Source organism: Ischnura elegans, chromosome 11 (assembly GCF_921293095.1).
Source record: "Ischnura elegans chromosome 11, ioIscEleg1.1, whole genome shotgun sequence".
Taxonomy (NCBI): domain Eukaryota; kingdom Metazoa; phylum Arthropoda; class Insecta; order Odonata; family Coenagrionidae; genus Ischnura; species Ischnura elegans.
In genome coordinates, this window is record NC_060256.1 from 96,234,066 (window position 1) to 96,251,755 (window position 17,690).

Below are 17,690 nucleotides of genomic sequence, written 5' to 3' on the forward strand. Positions count from 1 at the left end.
GGCGGCAGAGGGAACCAGAATGACGTCACACGGACTTTTCTCATTATTCCTTCTCAGCCGTCGCGTTTTCGCGCCCCTTGAAAATTTTCACTTTTCGTTTTATCACGAAAAATAGATATCGTCGTTCGAAAATCTAAAAGCGTGAAATGCGTACTCCGGGAGTAATAATCTTTCGATTTAGGCAATAAAAAATAATAGGAAACCACCCTATTGGGTGAACGAATTTTGAATCACCGCTACTCCCCGATACAGGAAGGAGTCTCCACGTTCCTCCTTTTCAACAGAGGAACTGGAACGGAACGCGGGAGACAGCATCAAAGCATGGTATGGCTTGGTTTGGCTGGTTTCAAAGCTGCAGCTGAATTCCAAGTAAGTTTGATGTGACATCTTAATCATTTTCTCTAGACGTTCACTGGCGGCGTTTTAGTGTTTCCGCGTGGTCCTTATATTTCTTATAACTCAGCCTGTAATATCTGGAGGAAAAATATGGCTCTGCTTTGAACAACATGACCGTATTGGTAAAACCGTTACTTGGCAACAAAAGGTAGCGTCTTTTTCCATTGCTCACTGTGAAATTTGCGCATTTGTTCCTTGTTTACATGATATAATTTAAGGTGGAAGTTCTTGTTCTATAGTCTCTGTACGCGAGAACGTATAGAAAATATTGTAAGAGATAAAATAGAATATAAAATAGAACCTGTTGTTTTGATCACGTAGGCTATGGCTGAATTTATTTCAGGCATTCGCTAAAGTCCAAACGTTCCGTTCCTGAAGCAGTGCAATAAAGTACGGTTCTTGGCAATAAATATAACAAGTAATTGTAAAGTGTAACCGGGGGATTTTGCAACACGCATGTATGTTTCATAGGTTTCGTGTAAATAATTATTAAATTTTTGAAGTCGGACTACACCGTGTCATTCCTTTCGATATGTATATTCACACACACACATCAAAAAAGAGCATTAATGTTATGATAGGATAACCACCAATGTTTTGCCTTTATACAAAAAGTATTTATACTCTTTATCTGTTTAATGGAACTAGGTTAATAATTGAAAATTTTAGGTCATAGATAAATAAATGATCTTTTTTATAAATAAAGATAAGGCTTAGGGGTTAAAAAATTACAATTTCTACGTAACTTATAGCGTTTAATATATTTTTTCTGCCTATAACTGTGCTAACCTACTAAACTATAAACTAATTTAGCTACAGAATAACTAACTGTGCTATTAGCCGTCCAGGCAATTAATTTAGCGGAAGCTATAGGACTACTGTAAGAAACTCGGGATGAATCTAAACATGGTCTAATTGTAAGTGATATATTGTGTAAACAAACCTTAAGGCTATGTTTCATGGTTCATTTATTTGCTCAAACTGCTGCATGAAATCATACACTTGTGCATCTTTCCGTACAGCCATCGGTACAAGCACACATTTTGATGCAGAGTGTCTTGAACCTGGTAAATTTACCTATAGAGGCATCAACTGAAATGGGCGGATCCAGGATTTCTTTCTGGGAGGGGCACAAGCAAGGTCGTATCCAGGATTTTGTTCAGGGGGGGGGGGGGGGCACAAGGATACCTCGTCATACAAAACGAACGAAATGATAATGGGACCGTATTAAAAATCTAGCATATTTTTAAGGGCCTGGGGGGGTGGGGGGGGCACGAACCCCCTTGCCCCCTCTGGATCCGCCTGTGTCTACTGACTATAGCTTTCATTTAGTGGAGTTGAATTAAAATAGCTTATCTGTATTTTTATTTAGTTCCTATCTCTATTTATAAGTTTGTATGTCTGTCTTCTAATAATTGTCTGCATACTTATTTGTCTTCATCCTTCACAGATGTTGCACTGAACCAGGACACTACAGCCACCAATTCTAGTGTGGAAGCTACAGTGAAGAGTTGGCTGAAATGTGCTAAAGCAAGGCATGATAGAGAGGTGTAAGTATTCGTTGGATTATTATATGGGTTTGGGCAAGGAGGGATAATTTAGGTCTGGATACTTTTTTGGCAAGCTGCTCCTGTTTAGGGAGCTCACATAAAGTACCTTTAAAAATTATTGAACATCTTGTAATACAAGGTACAACCTTCCATACTAAAGGTAGAGAAAATGGTATTGTAATTATTTTCAGATGCAGATTTCACTATAGAGCGTTCCACATTTAGTTGACAGTATGGGCTCTTATGGAGAATCGTTTCCCATGTTAATCTCCATAAGGCCAGGAGCGCGGTGTTGTCAACAACAGCACGAAAATTAAAGTTGCGTTATGCACTGATTAAAAATTTTATTCTAATGTAGAAAAAGGTGCTGCATTCATTGGCGCCAATAGTTTTTCGATAAAAATTATAACAAAAGCTATAAAAAACATTTCCGTAAATTTCCGTCAGAAACGTGTATTTTTTTACTTTATCTTCTTCTCGCAATTTCTGCCTGACCGTTGACTGTATTGAATTGAATTTTTTTGCAAAAAATTCTTCACACTATTTTCTGCTTGAAAATCTTCACCAATTGTACAAATATTGAGTTTTAATGTTGTTACGCCGACGTAACACACTTTAGGACAAGAAAATTTTGATTTTTGCAAGGTAAAAAGTAGTCGCTTACTAACTTACGTTTCTTACGTCGTAGGTCCCTATATGCTGCGTACCAAATGTGGAGAAAACTACAAGGTTATTTTTGGTGAAAAAACCATTGACTTACATCAATTCTGAAGCGAGTTACAAGGTTTTGATCTTAAGAAAAAATATTACGGTGCCGCTGGGCGGGCTTCTTGCTTTTTCTTGCGCGCAGAGGGAAAATTCTCGGGCGGAAAAGGAGTTTTTTGTCAATGCATACTATGAAATGTATTTATGTATTCGTTTGATATCCTAAACAGAGAATACCTACTTATACGTCGTAACAGCAGTGTTTTTATCTGAATACATTGATACACGAAAGTAAGCAAGCGGCTTGGAAGTAAGACTCTTTCGCCTTGGGTGTTTAGGTCCCATCGGGGAAACCAAGAAAAAGAATATCTCATAATCTGTACCAAACACTACCCCATCCAGTGCACGCATTTACAAAAGGGGGCTTGGGTTTTTTCTGAGTTCCTTTCATAGGGTACCATAAAACCTGCCCCAAAAGCGACCCAGGCCGAAGGGGCCGAGGGAAGAATTTACGAAGGCGTTCAGTTTGTCATTGCATTTTTTTGGAGTGAACAAGTGTTGTGTGGTGTATTGAACTTGAGAATTGTGAAGTGTGTTTTACACTTATCTCTGCTGTAACACGCCCAATCAATATGTCCGATACAAAGAAGAGGAGAAAAGGTGAGAAGCTCATAAGCCACGAAAGACAGTTGGTGCTCAAAGTCTTCTCGTACATAAGGAAATCTCTCAGCATTAGTGAGGCCTGCCGAGAAGCTTCGAAGGCTACTGGGTGCTAGGAGTTCACTATTTACAGAGTGAGAAAGGAAAGCTCCCGTGGTCCATTGGTAACTCCTTCAAAAACTAAAGAAATTAGACAGCCTTACAAAAATTCGAGGGCAGTGATTTTCGACGGTTTGGTGAGATCGGGAATTAGAAGGAAGGTACATGAATCCTTCGTGAAAAATATTCCTCCGACTTTAAAATCCATCTGAAACCCGGTGAATATGGATAGTATTCTCCCAGATTACAAAAGGACAACACTATATCGTCTTCTTTTGGACATAGGCTTCGTGTACGAACGCAGGGGGAAAAGAATCATCCTTATCGAAAGGGATGATATTATTCGTTGGTGGCACAATTAATTATTATTTAAGGCAGCTAAAAAAATATCGTCGCGAACACAGGACGAGAGTATTAACAGGCGAAAGTTGGATTAATGTTGGACAAATAGTGAACATTAGTTTGCGAAACAAACAATTAGAAAATCCGCGTCAAGCTTTCCTTGCTGGACTAAATACTGGGCTTGGCCCCCACTTCCCGAGGAGGACGATTTGCAATTATACACGCAGGAACGGAAAATGGGTTCATAAAAGGAGCATCGCATGTGCTTCTGTACAAAAAGAACTCAATGGATGAGCATGAAGAAGTGGGTGGCGAGTGTTACGAGAGATGGTTTGAGCACTCACTTCTTGCAAACTTACCCGAAGGATCAATTATAGTGGTAGATAATGCCTCTTATTACTCAAGGAAATTGGAATCCTTGCCTACTACAAGGTGAAAGAAAGAGAACATTAAGGAAATTAGCTTTGAAGATGTCAGCTTGAAAAGAGATCTTTAATTAACAATTAACCAAGTACGGGAAAATTTAGAAAAATTAAAGATTGATGATGTCTTATACAAAATCGCCTTTCATGTAATACTAGCTAGAGCCAACAAATATTGCATAATATGGAAGGAATAGAAATTTTGTCTCATTAAGGAGCGGCTATAATTTTTATTATCCTTCAATTTATTGTTATTTTTTACATTACAGATTATTCATTATTCAGTTTGTGCATTGAATAAGTACGTACATGAAATAACAAAAGACTTTTCCTTTTATACTGCCGCAAAGGTATTGTAATATACGCTAAAAAATTCCTTAATTTACGCAGTCTTTCGTGCAATCCCTAACTCCTTTTTGAACTAAACCGTTTTGGCGCCATATTGTGTGTGGTTGCATACGCTGTTAGGATGCCTGCCGGCGGAGCGGAAGCTTGGCAACACTGTTATCCATAAGGCCCGTACTGTCAACTAAATGTGGAACGCTCTATACCAAGTAATTCAAACATTTGTTAATAATTTTTGTTCTGCACTTGGGAGGTTTAATTTCAGGAAACATGGTTGATAAGGATCTCGTGCTCTATAAAAGTTCTATGTATAACACCCGAAGAACTTAAAAATGGGATAATTAATTCAACAGGGATGGTAGTTGCACAGTATTACAGAAGCTGCTATTTTCTAGTAGCTGTAGCTAACTAATATGTTTTGAAGTAGCTGTTATTGTAGGAGCTATAGAAATTTCAGAAGCTCACAGCTGGCTTTAGCTGCTATTCCCTTGTTATGTCCCTGTCGAAATGTGTGCTAGGTTGCCAGTGAGCTAGGTTGTCACTTTTGCGTCGATACCAGACTACATAAGATGATCTATTTTAATTATTAAGATTAGAAGAATTCGGAAATCTAAATCATGGAATGGCCAAAACTTCGTGCTGTGCGAGAGTCTCGTCTCGGCGGTCGAGACGAGAATTTCATTTCTCGGCATTGTCGGGACGAGACTCTCCGCGCGGCGAGAGTCTCGACTGGGTCGAGAGTCTTGACGAGAGCCGAGAAGTCTCGCTCCTTAGAGATTTCTCGACACCGGTCGAGACTCCCGGGCAAGGCGAGAATTTCCGATGAATACCGCATTCAATCGATGATAGAGTTTACTAAGGTATCCCTTACGACTTTTATGGATTTATTCACATTAAAAAAATATTTTATTTAATGATTTACCCTCTGCATCCAATTTTTTAAAGAGTGTGCACGATGCTAATAGAGTTCCCAAAGAGGGATTTGGAAAAAAATTATTTCCTTTTCCTGACCTCAAATTTAATATAAAATTTGAATCTTTGAGTGTACTTCTTTAAATTGAAATGTAAATTTTGCCGACGCACAGTGGGCGGAAATCGGAAAAAGCCGGACAAAATTACAAAATGGCTTTTTTTGAGTTATAAACTTGAAACTTGGCAATTATACTCAAAAATGATTGAAATTTATGGATATGTACTTCATTTGACATAGATCCCACCCGTTACTGAGACACAGAGGCTCAAACGTGATCAAATTTCCATAAAAACGCCCGTCTTCAATTTTCTCTGAAAATCTTCCAAAGTAAGTAGATGGTGAAGTTATGGGTGGATTCTTGCGGAATAAAAAAACCACATTATCTGTTGGCATAGGGTTTTTTCTTTAATTTGCCGTAATCTTAAAGAATATCATCGATAAATTGTTACCGTGCAGTTACAAAATGGCGGACACTGTTTTTCGACAAAGTTTTACATTTAGGTAGAGTTTCAAATGAGTTTTCGGCAAAGTCACGCGGACTAACTTATATTAGAGCATTCTTTGAAGATTTCTTGAGGTGCTTATCCAGTTATCTTTGAAATAAGTTTGCGTCGCCGGAAATTACATCGATTTTTCGATCGCGCGGCAGGGTTTGTCTCCGCGCGTCGGGAGTTGGATTAGCCGCGACGCGGTAAGGTTATTGAAGCTTTATGGGTTTTAACGCCAGCATTCACCGTTTTTATGTTTTGCTTCAAGTCACCGATTCTCAAATGGTCTATGGTGAAGACGTTGGAGGTTTTTCAGCCGAGGTAAGTGCACGTTTCATTGAAGTTAATTTCGTTTTCTTTGGATACGATCGAAGATCATGCTTCTATTAAAAGCGTTCAAATCTCGAAAAAGTGAGTTGTTTTCCTGGGACTCATACAAAAAGACCTACTTACCAGAAAGACACCAGCTGGGACTCTTATACCTTCTCTACTCTCCGCACCCCGACCCCCGGGATTCTACTGCGAAAACGGTCGTTTTATGACACCGCGGCGCCTGTAAGTACGTTTTTGAATAAATCCCTGAACATTTTTTTCAAAATAGTTATTTTAATTTATATTACTAATTTGAACTGAAAATTTCTTATCATTCCTCAAGAAATCTTCAAATCCTTATAAACTCCGTGAAAAACCGTGTATCGTGCGTCATTTGTTTGCAATACGATGCAGAGACGCAGAATCCTTCTAACTAACAATAAGCGGGTGGAAGTGTCATGGTGCTCTGATGTCTTAGAGCTGCGATGATCAAGGAGTCTCTCCTCAACATGGATGAGCTGTACACAGGTCAGCAGCATGGGGATGCGACGACAGGCAACGGAAAAACCCCGCAGTGAAGATCCAAGACAAAAGTAGCTTTAGAAAAACAGCGATAGATGAAACAGGAATTCTTTGGATACAAAATTGTCCGGAATCGTCCCACCATATGATTTACGGTAGGAACAGAGTTGCAATGAGGTGCGAGGAGAGTTTCCAAAAATCAATACGGGACTGAAGGAAGAGGAATGTGGAGATAATGAATATAACGGCTATGTGAATAAAAGAGTAGGACAATGAGTGCGAATCATGATAAAAAACGAAGGCTTGTATTGATAAAGTATTATAGGAAATGGATAGAGTGATAGACATTTCAATAGACTTACTTACTAAAAAGCTACTTGCCATCCAGATGCATGAACACGCCAGGTAGTGGCAGTAGAGGAGAAGAAGTGGAGGAAATGTTCGATAAAATAGAAAGTTCATCAAAGAACAAAAGATATGGATGTGGCCATTTTGCTATGAGCCATTGGAATAAGTGAGCAGAATTAGTTTTATGTGGCTTCCGAACGATGATAGATTTAGTGATTATGTGTTATCATTTGAGGAATATGAGATGTGACTAAAGAGAATTAAGAGAGATAATATGGTGAAGATGAACTTTTAAGCTAAAGGTTTGACTAAGTAGAAGTTGTAAATAAATGGAGACAGGAAATGAAAGATGTATTTACCGCATCAATGTGAACGGGCACTGGGAAAAAACAAAGGAAGACGCAAGGTATCGGAATGGAAGACGAGAGAAGCAACCGAAGCATGGATTTAGACATGATGGGTAAAATGCAAGAAAGAAGGGAATGTAAAAAAATAAAAGAGAGAGAGGGAAAAAGATATATTTTAACTAAACAGTGAATTTTGAAGAGAAACGTATAAGATCAGGAAATGATGGTATCAGGGAATGTAAAAAATTGAGCGATTATAACGTAGGAAAAGATGACTAACTATTCTATAAATAAAAAAATAGCCGGAATGGTTACAAATCATCTGAGTATTGTTTAGCACATATAGATAAAAATTAAGAAGGAATTTGTGGGTTATGTGGGTGTGGAGCAGAAAGTTAAATTTCAGTTGGAAAGACGAGAGAGATATTAAGCGATACCACAGGAGTATAATAGATGACTGATGAAGACAACCAAAACAAGGAAGTAAAGCTGGCTGGATCATGTGGATATCACTGAGATAGAAAACGGAAGAAAAGGACGGTTGATTTAGAATAGGAGACAAAAGAGTACGTGGGGATGAAGATAATGCACGAGACAGGATTATCAGGAGGGTATTCAACGAAACCTGACCTGCTAAACAGCTAACTACAATAGGTAAGATTGTATTGCATTAATCATTTATTGCCTGTTTGAACAAATTCAGCAATTAATTAGCAGCATTTTCCGCCAAAAAATGTTACCGTCTCTAAGTTTTATTTTTGTTAAGGGGGAAATTGTGCAGGTAAAGAGGATGCAGGATAATACGGTGACTTACTTCCGTATTGCGATAGTCCTTCTCTTTTTCCTGTAACCCTTATCCTTTCGTTTCGCCATATCTTCAGCTCGCTTTCAGACACACAACCACTGAAACAGCAGATATTCAACTGACAGACACGACTAGAGCTGTGTCGTTCATGAATGAAAATGAACGATTCAATGGCATGAATCGAATGAATCGAATCCACGTTTTCCTCTCGAATCGTTCAAAATGAATGAATTGTGGGGGAAGATTCAAATCCGTCGAATCCAAATCGTTCAAAATGAATGAATTGTGGGGGAAGATTCAAATCCGCCGAATCCAAATCGTTCAAAATGAATGAATTGTGGGGGAAGATTCAAATCCGCCGAATCCAAATCGTTCAAAATGAATGAATTGTGGGGAAAGATTCAAATCCGCCGAATCCAAATCGTTCAAAATGAATGAATTGTGGGGGAAGATTCAAATCCGCCGAATCCAAATCGTTCAAAATGAATGAATTGTGGGGAAGATTCAAATCCACTGAATCATGGCCACCTCTGATACCATCCGTCTACCCTTCCTATAACTCAATTAATGGTATGACAAGTGTAAGAATATCCTTCGTCTACCCTTCCTTGGGACTTAGCATTTATTGCTGAGGAAAGCATATCCTGAAAGTGTCTCCTCAGCTACTTTCACCTGCTTAAGAGCATTGAGTTCTGTACAAGAACATAAGCAGTCTTTGAAAGCAAAGATAGACGGGCTGCACAACTAATCTTTAAAAGTCCCCTAAGGAAAGCAATAATGTACACAATCAGTGGCGTAGCCAGGGGTGGGGTCCCGGGGGGTTCGGATCCCCCTTCCCCCAAAATATAAAAACACAATCATTTTCCTTCATAAAAGAAAAAAATATTGAAAAATCATGAACTTAAGAAATATTTCTTTAACAATTGGAGTTTTTTCGATTATGAAAAGTGTTAAAATTAGTTTAAAACCCATTACTTAGCATCCTGTTTTTCAAAAATCCCCCCCCCCCTGGTTTTGGACCCCCCGAACGAAATTCCTGGCTACGCCACTGTACACAATAGTTTCTATAATTGTGTGAAAAAAGCTCATTTAGAAGTTCTTTAATTCATATTTTTAGGATGTAATCTATCTGTGTGGCACAAAATGAGACATCACGAGTTATTTCCTGAAACGAAATAGGTACCATATATGGTACGAAAGATAATCTCAATTAAAGATTTTGTAGTATAAGTTCCGTTGAGAAGCATTAACTTTCAAGTACCTCAATAACCGAGTTTTTAAGATGCCACTTCATTATCCTCCAATGTGTGAGTCCGATTCAAGACCATGTGAAGGCTAATTTTTTTTTCTGTCTTATAATTTTAGAAATCACTGTTACAACTCATCCCCCTACGTTTCATTTAGTTGCTTGGAGATTTTTTAAATTTTCATGTTAATTAATGGATTTTTAGTTTTATATTAGTTAATTATTCGCTATTTTTATTGTTACACCCAGATTTAGTATGATAGTAGGTATTCATGGTATTCACTCATAAGGTTTGAAATGCAGTAATCGACAGATTTCCAAGGATTCGAGGAATCATGGATTCGAGGTATGGATTCGAGATGGATTCGAGGTGATTCGAGAATCATGGATTCGAGGTATGGATTCGAGAATCACACGGTTCATTCGGTTCATTATGAACGATTTAAAGAACCGAATCATTGCCAGGAATCAAATCCCATGAACCGAATCCACAAAATGAACCGAAATTCCCACCTCTAGACACGACTGCTCTCTTTTACCGGATCCTCACGATAGGTGGAGAAAAGCGAAGAAGCTGAGAACTCACGGCAGTCGCACCTCAAACACAGGTGGGAGGGCGGGGTAGACAGCTGAGGGGAGTGTTCCTCTCCGCTTCTCATGCAGTAGCCTTTACACCCCGCAACTCGGGGAAGGCCAAGCGAATATCATTCGCTTTTCTTCGACCTCACCCCCCTCACCTTAAAACGATAGGTAACCAGATACTCGCTTCGTCTCGGCGCGTCGGCGATACGGGCGGGCGCGAGATATCACTCCCCATTCCACTTTCTGCGACGTTGCCGTAGTTGGGAGGGCGGTGCGGGGTGAGGGGAGGTAAGAAATTCGAATTGGCCCGAATCACGTCCTTTGTCGCCGTTTTGGGCCTGCAGTACTCCAAGGTAGAGACATTTTAGGCCAAGCGAATTCACATAGAACTGTGGGTCTCAAGGTGGTTGTGGAAGAAAAGTGTAGCCACAGATAGACGGTTTAAAAATTCTTATGTTTTAGCTTGGAGGAAAGTTATAATTGACCAAAGTCCAACTTGATTTTCTCGATCACCTGTGGACGTATTACTATTTATGTCCTTCCTTAATGTGTATACACGTCTTCTAAATACAATAAAGAAAACCGCAAGTCTCTATCTCTTCTAGTTGTTCCGCAATTGAGTGGTATGTGAACTCCGGCAGGGGGAAAAAACGATCGGCTTCGGTCGCCCAGAGCGGCTCCCAGCCGTCACTACCATTGGGAAATTCAAACGCTAGGGCGCCCCCTGGGATTTTTGTAAAATTTCCATGGAAAACCTGGTATTATGCATGAATTTCTCTGCTTTGATCGGCTGGACACCCTGGTAATACTATTACCTAGCTGGCCAATTTCACTGTCTTTGCCTTCTTCAGAGGCCATTCACCTTTTATAAACCACTGTTTTGACTATTCCTCAGTCTGTGGAGTGTGAAGTAGTGTGACTATTTTGCCATGTGTCACTGTGTTAATATGTCACTTTTTAGGAGTACAAAAGGAACCTCAAAATCTCGCAGCAAGTCATGAGATATTTTTGTATGTCCCACAGTGGTCACATTGGTGGATATGAATATCTCTTATGTCCTTGTGACTTCACAGTTAACATTCAGATAATCTCCTTTTGGTATTCATGGCATGTCCTAGAAAGGTCCTGTGGGTACGTCTCCACAATGTCATATTTATAGGACATTTCGTTATCCGTGGGATATCCCATTCTGATCAGTGGGAAATTGAGTCCTTCCTAGGGGCGTCACAATATCCCGGTGGGATATACTAGGGGTGTCCGCAGGATGTCATTGTGCTGTGTGGGGAGGAAAGTTTATGATTTCCAGTCCTTCCTGTCACCTGGAGGAGGACACTTTCAACCCCTTCAACGAGTCACACAGTTGGGGCATCAGAATTAAATCGGTGAGGATAGGCAGCTGCACTAACCACCCCCCCCCCCCCCCAAAACTCGCCTCCCAGCAGTTTGATTCCGTAAATGTCACGTGGCCGTCACAAGCGGATTTCGTCAATTTACAATGACGGCTACGACGCTGGAACTTTTTAGTGACGTCACTCTGACTACCTCGTCGGTGAAAGCATTCACGGCCGAGAGGGCCCGTGGTAGCTTCGTCGCGGCAGTGCGCTTCATTTAGAATTTACGCTATGATTGCTTATTAATAGCACATTATTCGTTAATTACGATGGTGGCTATTTATATTGTCACCTCCCATAAATAAAATGTATTTAAAGTAAACAAAATAAATGTGCAAAGTTAAACTTACATCCGCGTACTTTGAATCAGTGGCGTAACTATGAATATGTTTTGGAGGGGGGGGGGGATGGGATGGCCTGGGTTGGCGACCCCCGCCCCCTGGCAACGTGGGTCCGGGAAAATTGTTGAAAAATAACATGCCTGGAAATTCATTTTACACCATTTTGGCACTAAAGATTTAATTTTAAGCAGATGAATTTATTGTGTGTCAAAACTAGACAATAGTTTTAAAGATTTTTTCATTTATCTGAGGCTTTGGGGGGTATCAATCCTCCTCATCCCCCCATAGTTACGCCACTGCTTTGAATTGATTCGCCTTTATTGTGATTGAAGTTGGTGAGAAGTAATGCGCTGACGGTTTGACAATTATCTAACATTTGTGCATCTACTAGTGTGTACAAGTCAAAAACTCACAACTTAATGGTCATTATAATTTGGAGTAGAACCAATGTTACTGCGCTAAACAAGGTGCTTTGTAAAAAGTACTATGCGGTATGGAGTATTAATAGATGTATTTTATATTTCTTTCGAAAGTTCAAACCTTCAATTCATTTTTATAAAGGAGAATGGAGGCTCTTTACTTAGTTCCGCTACTGTTGCATGAGCATCAACGCCGACGGAGGAAACAGATGCGCATACTTCGGCGGCAGACACGTGATGTCAACAACCCCTTCGAGATGCGGGAAGAGGATTTCAGAGTTTTGTTCCGCGTATCTCGGGGATTGGCGATGGATAGCGTCACAGAGCTCACACCACGATTAATTCGTAGAGTTCAAGTGGCTTGCCGGGGCATGCTTAAGTACGTTAAGGTATAAACATTAATCATCCATTGAGGCTCTTCCATGCATTATTGCTGCCGATCAGTCACACGGCCAACATGATTCTTTTTTCTGTTGACATAATAAAAAATACTAAGGCATGTAAACATTTCGTCCTCTACCAAAAACAATCACTAATCAACTCGTATTCGCACTAAAACACTTTCTCCAGTATACATCGTGAATATTGCTATGTACTTGCAGAATCTCACATATGCACGACAGCGCATTTAAAATTGTGCACTGAAATGATGAGAACAGCTCAAACGCATGCGAGAATGAACCATTGTGAGATAATAAAATAACACGTCCTCATTCCGCGAAAAGCACATGCTCCAGATAATGAGAAAATTACTGCTAATTGTGCAATTACGTGCCTGCTTCGTGATAACCTGGCTTTCATACGAAGCACTTGACAGCAAATAAAAGAGGTAATATACAGTTAATAGCTATAAACTAAGCAACCACACCTAATTATTAATAGATATGCTTAAAAGAAAAGACTTCTTTACTTAAAGGAGTGAATCTGCCATGGTATTCCGTATGTTCTTCCATGGTAACTGAAATTTGCCGCTGAAGTAAGTCTGTGTCGTGGATTCTGATTTCAAGTCATCGTTTGCAACCCGTCAAACAGCTCATGACGCTAGCTTACAGAATCGCTCGAACGTCCACGGCGACGGCGGGAGGCGTCAGAACTCCACTGTGGCTCGAAGCACGCGAAGCGTAGATGTGACATTTGCAGAATCGAGCTGCAGGCATAACACATTCAACCCCGAACGCTCGTCTCGTAGACGTGACACATTACGAGGCTGTTCCCAGTGAAATTGAAGGGGGAGAGAAATTGTTAATGAGAGGAGAAAAGCGAATAACGGATACAGAAAAAAACTCAATGGGGGGCGCAAAAGATATGTTGAGATAATAAAAATGACCGAGTTACATGCAAAATTTGAGATAGTTTTATTGAAACTTATTATACCGAGGAGGTTGTAAATATCTGGAGGGGGCAGCACTGGTTTCGAGCGTGGAGCGAAGTGTGGCGGGAATGGGGGTGCTTGGGAAGGATGACAAGCCACGCCCACTTTGATGACCAAAACATTGACAATCCCATGAGGGTCAATGCAATCACTATCTGGTGAAATTTTTGGTCATAATTCGTTAATACATTAAAATAACCTATGGAACGCACAATTTCAGCCTTCTTTCTTACTTCATTATTAGGCTTCTCGAAGTTATGACTCAAACATCTTTTCCCAGGGAAAAATGATTACCAATCTCCATGGTTACGCTCTACAACCAATCAGCTGAAAATAAAATTTTACGAGAGTAAACTAGTCATTTATCTGCACTTATACTGGTATTGAATTTTATTATAGCTAACGGAAATCTGAAAATTACCGTAATATTTTCAAGGATATCCCGATAGGCGTATGCGAGACAACGCCATCTTACGATATAATAAAGTTACAATTGTGGTTCTGCAATATTCGGCAATGTGGGCAACCCCGCAAGGGGGCGCCCCCCCCCCCCAATATGCCACTGATAAAAGCCATGGCCCCGCCATGTTAGTGTATTTATCACACCCACCGACGGAAGCCTATTGAATACGAAAAAACCCGTTGGAGAGTCATGGATAGTTCAAGAGACAGTGGGTCACAGTCACGGTCGTGCGAATGCACGTTGATGGCTACCGAGGACTTGAGAACGGGGAGGAATGTAGGTCTGCGGAGTTGGCCCTTCAACTTTTTTTCGCAGTCTGTTTTTCAGCAGATTTCGGTTCGCATCGCTGCGCATGACAAGGTTTCAAGCCGTCCCATCGAATTGATTCTTGAACCGTTTGCATTTTTTACTCCCTTGGATGGAGATTTTCATACTCGGAATTTGTTTGAAGAGTGCTGCAATATCGTGTTTCAGCAGGCTCGCCTCCGTGAATTTCAAAAGAGCATAAAGGATATATTTCGAGGGCTTTTAAAATACTCGGGGGCATATATTTCAAGCAAAAGAGAGATCTTGATATTCGTGGGATTTATGCGCAGGTATATCGCTGCATTAATTCTGTTTCTATAGACGATTGATTACCCAAATGTTTTACATAAGCCGGTGTCCCACGACCAAACATTTTGGTCCAAACGCATTTGGTCCAAAATGTTTGGTCCAAACGCATTTGATCCAAAAATTTGCATGGAACGGGGTGGAGTCTCCCACGACGCATCTCATTTGGACCAACAGATGGAAAACAGGCAAAAGACGAAATTAATGTAAACGAATGTGGAAGATTGTCTTTTTTAGCAGTGGAAATTATCTGAGCAGGCCTCTTGAACATTAAAGAGGCGAAAGAAAGAAAAACGGAGGGAGTGCTGGACTTGGCTTTGGCCAGTAAGAGCAGACGAAAGCGTTGGAATAAATTAATAACCATGTTGGAGAAGAAGTTGGTTTCCGATGATCCCGTAAATAATCGTCATTACTTTACGATGAGTGCAGATATTTTCCCATCCCTTATCATATCACAGGTCACATTTCTGCCCTTAGGATAAGGAACTCGGTCCGTGAGCCAAATTCGAACTCGTCATATTCTCCGAGAGCCTCGACTCATCTGCGGCTCTAAGGACGGACGTTCGAGGCTCCAACTCATTCTGATTGGACTGCGAACGAACATTACGAATTTAAAAATCCCATTTCGACGGGATGAAACCCCATGTCGCCTTAAAACGAGAACTTATTATAACTTAGAAAACAAAAAAAAAAAACCGAACCGTTGCCTTTGAATGACTCTTGATCGGAACAAGGGAAGGCTCTTTGCCCTCACGGGAAAAGAGGGAGAACTCTTTACGCCATTTTACACGGTGAATGATCATTCGAATTATCATTCATGGACTCAAGGCATAGCCACCTAGAGAGAAGGCCCGATCACAAGCGACGGCTGTGGCTCGGACGTCACCACGAGAAGTGCTGTGTTGTTCCGGCTGCCATTGGGGACCACTTTGCTTACGAGTGTATTTACGTTACGTTTTACCACATTTTAGGGATTTTTGTGGTGTAAGCTGGTGAAAATTGGAGTTTTTGAGGATAGTGAGGTTTCCTTTATTCTTGAATTTCATTTGCTGGGCTTCAGAAACGTGTATTCGTTAGACATTTTTGTTAAAAATTCCTTTCACGTGTGTAGTGCCGGGATACGAAGAAAACTCCAGGAGTGGACCCGCAGTTCAAGTTCTTAGCTTTCCAAAATATTCTGAGTTGAAGAAGAAGTGTATTTGGAGGATAAGAAGAGACAATTCCACCTCCACGAAAAACAGTAAGGTATGTACTGTACAGTCACTTTCAAAAGTCGGTCCCCACGGCCAGCACGAGGAACTACGTTTTCTGCTGGCCTCGAACTTGGGGTATTGCCTATGTGCTCCATGACTTGAAGCGGCCCGTTAGACTTACTCGCGATCTTAATATCCATCAAAGTCTTCCCATTGCATTCTTCCTTTATCTCTAAATCCCCTGCATCCTTCCACGCGCTTCCACCGAGGAGAGGGCACGAGGTAAATAAGGTTCTCAGTAAGGTGATTTCCACTCTGGGAAGTAGTGTGGTGAGTCCTCGAAAATACAGAGGCAATGGATCGTCGGGCCAACGCACATTTAAGCGCAGCTCAAAGGGGACAAATAGCCTCCTTATATTTTGACAGCGGGAAAACTGTTTTGCAAATAGCTGCGGAATTAGGAGTTGATAGAAAAACTGTGTACAAGTGGATTAAAAGAAAAGTTGGTGATGACGAGACATTAGAGACTAAAGCAAAAAGCGAACGTCCAAGAAAAACTACCAGGCAGTAAGACGAAGACATGAGGGCAATGATTCGTCAAAATCCCTTATCTACTGGTGGTCTAGCAGGGTTGAACATTCACGGTAATTTAGGTTGTAGCTATGCGACGGTAAGACGCCGAATCATCGAGGGTGGGATTAAGCATTACAGGGCTTCCAAGAAACCCTCTACCAGCGAAATACAACGTGAAGCCCGTTTACAATTTGCTAACTATTACGTTGGTATGCTCCAAACTTACTGGAACCTCGTGATATTCTCAGGCGAGAAAACTTTCAGAAGCAACCAGCACGGGAAGGTGGAGCTTTGGAGGCCGAGAAATACAAGGTAATGATTCTTTTAGCTTGAGATAGCATGTTAAATTTATTGGAATTGCGTAGTATTAAGATGAAATGCATAGCATTTTCCGCTCTCAGCTTTATTTTTCTTTCCTCTAAAGAGGGCGACGACACCAGAAAAATAAACAATCTGTTTACAAATAACAGCTTATACTTCCAACACCAAAGTTCATGATGAGAATAATTATTTTAATATTGACAATTTTTACAGGTATAATGTAGAGAATTTAATAAGAACAAGAAAATCTGATCTCATTAGTCCGAGTTTCTGGGGAGCGATATCTGCGGCTGGACGAGGACCGCTAGTTAAAACCCCAGCCAGAATGAACGCCAAGGATTATGTCGAGATTTTAAGAACTTACTTATTGCCCTACATAGAAGAAGTCGTTCCTTAGGATGAGGAGGTGGATTTTGTGCAGGACAATTGTCCGATTCATAAAGCTAATGTAACCAAGCATTTTTTTGAAGAGATTCCACGCCTCAATGTTTTACCTTGGCCTTCTAACTCACCGGATCTTAACCCCATCGAAAACGTCTGAGGAATAATTACGAAGGAATGGGATTACCTTACTTAAATTTATGCATGATCCAAACTGAATTTTGATGAACCTGTGAAACTGATTATACTAAATCACATAGTTGGAGAACAAACGTCACCGGCATAACATCATTATATTTCATTCAAACTAAACTACTCCTAATCATATTCTCAACCTTTCCTGCGACAAAAAAATATTCAACACTCATTGGAAAATTTAGCTGGCAAAGGGTTCCTAAGTTTAAAAAATTATTGACGAGATAATGTCAATACTACATTGTTACAAATTAATATTGCAATAATATATAACCTCTTTGCTAAAA